Here is a 6,000-nt window from a genome sequence, read left to right on the forward strand (position 1 = left end):
AATTTCTGATTCTACACATTGTACAAATATGTAGCAGTCTTCCTTTTTACCGACAATTCCAAATACCGATTCTGAATGAAAACGAAATAATAAACCCGATATAAAAAAATATTAAATTTTATTTATTTCTATTATATCTATATTATTTTTCCTAGACTGCGGATCTTTGTGCAAAATAAAAATTGTCTGCATCGATCGCAAGAGAGATGGAAACTATATGTACAAATTGAATGTTACGTTCTTCCCCCCTTGCCGTAATTTTCTTTACAGTTACATTAAGAGTAAACCTACACATAAATCAATAAACTAGTAATACATTAATTATCCCCTAATACGTACAGTTACACGAATTAATATTCGGACGATCTAAAGAAGATGATAACTTTTTAAATATTGTACTATACGATTTGAATTTTTTGGGGGAGCTGGAACAATTAGTTTACTGCAGGATGTGAAAAGAAATTTTTTCAAAAATTGCATTTGGTCGGAATTGCAGAGAAAATACTAAAAGTTACATTTTACAACTTTTTCGCGCGGGCCTATATTGAAAATTTAAAAAGTACGTTTTGTAGGCCTGCGTAAATAATGTGCACTGTGAAAGTTTCATCGAAATCGGTTGATGCGGGAAAAAACGACAGGCCTTGAAAGATGTAAGAATTCTTCGATGTAGGCTGAAAATCTGCGATTTTTACCATCTTTAAACGTTTGTAGCTCATTGCAACGTCAACCGATTTTGACGAAATTTTCAAAATATGTTTAGTCGACACAGATCTACAAAGCGTATTTTTCAATTTTTCAATATGGGCTCACATAAAAAAGTTGTAAAATGCAACTCTTAGTATTTTTTCATACAATCCCGATCAATTGCAATTTTTGAAAAAATTTCTTTTCACATCCTGTAGTAAACTAATTGCTGTAGCTCCCCAAAAAGTTCAAATCGTTTAGTACAGTATTAAAAAAGTTCTCGTCTTTTTTAGAACGTCCGAATATTAATTCGAGTAATTGCAGTTCCCGTATAGCCTTTTTCCAGGATTGCAAGGATGCGGGATTCGCCTCTTCTCATCTCTCGATAATAATACAAACACGGGGTTTCTCACTAGTTAAAAACGCTAGATAAAAGATCGATCTAGGGCCCCATCTCCCTCAAAGGTCCTATTTTCCGTTTACGAGGCGAAATTTGCATTAGTCGTCACCGTAATTTGCATTATTCGGGAGCATACAAGCTATTTTCATAGCTACATGCTGCCGAATAATGCCAATTACGCCTCGTAAACGGAAAAATAGAACTTTTGAGGCAGATAGTGTTCTAGATCGTTCTTTTATCTAGCGTTTTTGACTAGTGAAAAACCCCGTGTTTGTATTATTATCGAGAGATGAGAATAAGAGGCGAATCCCGCACCCTTGCAATCCTGAAAACGAGTCTACTTCCTTTTAATAAACTAAAGCAAGGATTTGAAACCAAAGAGTATGTTCGGTTGCAGGTAGCTACGGTATAAAGTTTAGTACATTAACGGTATAAAAGGTCCAAATACATCTGGCTACATCGGCTGTGCTTCTTTCGGCTGGCTAAAAATCACTTTGTTGGGAGGTACATCTGGAAGGTCTTTAGCTGAATGTTTTATGACGGCCTCGCCTGTGAATTCGGACTCGCGCTTGTTCCTTCGCGCGGAGGGTTTTCCTTTTTCATTTGGAACAACCTAAGCATTGGAAAAACCGAAAGAATACCGGTATTATTTCGGTTTCGGTAGAAAATTGATTGTGCCGTTATTCGAAGACTTTGAATAAATCCACTATCCACAGTCCAAATTCTATCTTGAGATTAGTCTTTTTTTAATCGGAAGAACGCCACACGAAGCAGCTAGCGTCATTTACATGAAACAATTACGAAAAATAAACAAGGTCTGCAATTAACTTGTTAGTGGTTTCATGCCAATATGTCTGGCTGGCCGACGCGCGTCGGGTTACCTGGCCGTGTTTATTGCACCACTTGGCCACGGTGACCGAAGTCTTCGCCGCCCTGGCAGAAAATTATTCGAAGCTACACCGTTTCGATAGTTTCCAGATGGCTGGGAAACCCAAAGGTCTGGTCGCCACATGTGCGATCTTGCCGAATCCTAGGGCCTGCTTCAAGGTTCCGTTCACCCCCAAATGGGACTTTCACCAACATGTTCAGTCGCGTTTTTAACACTTTTTAATGGGTTGTTAACATTTTTTTATCTTATTAGGAATTTATTTTAGTTAGTGATCATATTCATCGATAAAAAAAGATGAGTATACGGTACTATTTATATTGAGTCCTACAAAATATTGCAATTAGAATTACGATTTCAATTATGTCTACTTGTTCTTTGAATACAGTAGAGACTCCCGTATCCGTACCCCCATTATCCGAATACATACCCTAATATAAGCAAAGAGGATTAGATTGAATATAAGGACGTCCTATTGTCCGTATGTTCTGTTATCGCCGCGTCGCTCGCTGTGCCGGGATTCAAATGCGCGCCGTCTCCAGATTCCGACTTTCTGACTCATGCTTCCGAAACTTCGGCAACGTAAAAATCGAAGGAACGCGTCGGCGTCGATCAGTCGAGCAGGTAGTTCACACAGACAGAGTAGAGGTACGCTTGTGTGTAGCGCGCAAGCAATTGAACAGGCACTCAGACGGGCTGAGTTTTCACGTTACGGAAGTTTCGAAAGCATGAGGCGAAAAGTCAGAGTCTGGAGACGGCGCACAGTGTGACCTTTCGTCCAAATCGGAGACAAAATCGAAGAACTTTTGATAGAAATAAGGTAGAGCGATGAAATTTTTTAAAAATTAAAGCTGAAACATTACAGAATATGGGAAAAATAGGGAGATTATGGTAAGAACGTTTTTTAACGTTGAGAAAATTCGTTAAACTTGCACAATTTCGAGAAAATTGTGGTTTTTCCAATACCACGCGCGGAAATTTTTTTTTAAATTTTTGCTATATATCATTTCCCGTAGATTTTTTCACGCCGATTTCAAATCTGGTCTCAAAATTTGTCTACGACCTCAGGATATTGCAAAATCGATTTCTTTAAATTCTACATGTTTAACGAATTTTCTCGGTTAAAAAACGTTCGTACCATAACTTCCCTATTTTTCCCATATTCTGCAAAGTTTCAGCTTTCATTAAAAAAAAATTTCATCGCTCTACCTCATTTCTATCGAAAGTTCTTTGATTTTGAATCGAGTCTGGTCCAAATTTTCCACTGTGCGCCGACACGACGAAATCTCTCCGTATTTAATCATTGATTAAACATGTTTAATCAATCATAATGTATTAATATTGGATATCACTGTATTCGGGAAAGTCTACAGAATCTTTTGCCAGAAAGAACAATTCAATATCTTTTATAATAACATCACAATATTTGTTTGAAGTTGAAAAATATGTTTTTTTTTCAAAGCCTTGTTCCTGAAAAACTGTGCGAATAGGAAAAAAATTGAAAACAGATTCGGAATCAGCGCGAAAAACTCAGGCCAATAAGTCCTGGGTAGTTACCAAAACAACTCTGGATTTTCTGCACGAAATTACCTGAACCTTTTCCCGGAATGTTCGTTTGACAAGCAAATTTTCACATAATCATCCATTTCATTTCCAAAGTACAGTACCAGGACCTCGACCAACCGGCTTGATCGAGAGACAAACAGCCTGGACAAATTAAGGCCTGATGGATAATTGAGACCCGAGGGAAACCACGTCTTACCCTGCCATAGTCCGGCCACTCTAAGCGACCGTAATTATCCTTACGGGCACCGTCGCGTCGGTTCTTCCACGCCATAATTAATCCTCCGGCAACCCTGCCTCTCTTCCCAGTTTTCCCCGAAATTCTATACTCTATACTCTATACAATTGTACTTGCAGCTTGCAGCTATTCCTTCTGACGCGATAACGGTAACGTTAGCGTATCTGCTTTATAATATTTGTCATTGTTGTAATATCCTGCAATTTCTACCATCTTTAACCCTTAGCACTCAAGTGGTGACTCGAAATCACCACTAAAAATTGCTGTCCCATTATGCAAAATATTGTTTACATTGTTAAACATGTTGGTAGCTAATCAATTACTAAACCTTTAATTATTGTATGAGGTATTACAATCAATTTCATATCCATCAAATGAAAAGAATCGTATAGAACGAAATTATTCTACCTAGAACGAGATGTTTCATTTTCGAGTTAAAATAGCTCCGAAATTAAAACAGCTGCAAATGGTTAATTATTATAACTATCTTTTAAATTTTCAATATAGGCCCCACATAAAAAAGTTGTGAAATGCAACATTTAGTACCTATTTTCTCTACAATTCCGGCCAACTGCAATTTCTGGAAAAATATCTTTAGGATGACGGGTAATTCAGTGTCTATGATGTTTCGCGTGGTTAACAGACAACGATATAGATATTTATTAAAACAATAACACGTAACAATAACAAAACAAAACAAGATGTAATAATAATAACAATAACGAGAAAACTAGATTATAAACGTTAATGACTATCGAGTACTAACAAAGTACAGAGATATAAATTAACGTAGCGCGGGCAACTCTAGAGCGATGCGTTCTCAACGAGTGCCACAAGCTTTTTTTCCACTGGTAAAAATCCTTTTTGGTGGGAGGATTAGCAACGTGAGAAAGACCGTTAAAATAAGGGGAGGAATTCTCCGTTCCTCAAGAGTAAGGAGAAAGTTTCCTTCCCCAAAACAATTCAAAGTCGTCGCTGCCAAGGACATTGCAACGGTTGAGTCAGGGTTCTGGTAATCGTCACTTTTACGACCGAACCCTCAATGCAACCGTCCACAGCGCGCACTTGAGAAGGATGAAATTTCCGCGTCCGGAAAGTCCCTCTTTCCAACGCGCCATGTCCACTACATATCTTTTCACATCGTGCAGTAAACTAATTTCTCCAACTTCTCACGAAAAGTCCAAATCCATATAGTCCAACATTAAAAAAGTTACAGTTACTCGAATTAATACAACCCCTGGCAGAAAGGTTCCGATCCGGAGGCATTGATACGGATTTTACAGAAAACTATTACTTTATGGAGTTGAAACTGATGGGAAATTAAAAGGGGCTTATTAAAGAATGAAGAACAACAAATTAACATAAGCTTCCATTTATTATAACAAAGAAACGAGAAAATAAACAAAATGTTACACGGAAAAAAGTTAATAGACCCATTAATAGATCTGCTGGAAGAAAGTTTCCCATTTGATTTACAGTCTCCGCAACACCAAATTTCTTCAACAATTACTGTTGGATGATTCTTATAGAGTTTTTTGCGCTGATTCCGAATTTGCCCTTAATTTTTCTCCTAGATACAAATTTCGGATCACGAATAATAGATACAAAATTTGTAATTAGTTACTCGAAGATATAGATACACAGGGGACCACCTGTAGCGGTATTTTCGAATACCTCGAAACCATTCTGCACTTCGCAATCATAACTTAAATTGTGTTTCTTTTTTTTCAATTACAAAAAGTGGACAGCGAAAGTCGACAGCGCGAACTGCATCAATTCTTTAAGTTGAAAATAAATGTAGACAATTAAAAAATGTTTTTGGTTAAACTTTTCATTAAAACTCGAAGCAATAAGTATTTACCGAACAAAACGATTATAGATGCGGGATTCGATTCGGGGCCAGAAGATTCCCAGCCGTATATATGTACTTGTTTTGTTAACGACTACCCAACCTCTAAAAAATTATAAAAAAATTAAGAACGGTTGCTTCAATAATATCCAAGTACTGAATTCTTATAAAACTGGAGTCTCTAACACTTCAATACAAAACATGCATTTTCTTGGAAGTTTTGGAGGTTTTCAATTTTTTAAAACATGTTTCCGTAATCCGAAAAATCTGAAAAAATACACATTAATAATCAGGATGAGACACAACTAACGTAACAATATAAATGTGGTCAACTGAAGACTTTGATGTATGTATATACATAAAATCGGCAATTTTATGTT

Source organism: Lasioglossum baleicum, chromosome 13 (assembly GCF_051020765.1).
Source record: "Lasioglossum baleicum chromosome 13, iyLasBale1, whole genome shotgun sequence".
Taxonomy (NCBI): Eukaryota; Metazoa; Arthropoda; class Insecta; order Hymenoptera; family Halictidae; genus Lasioglossum; species Lasioglossum baleicum.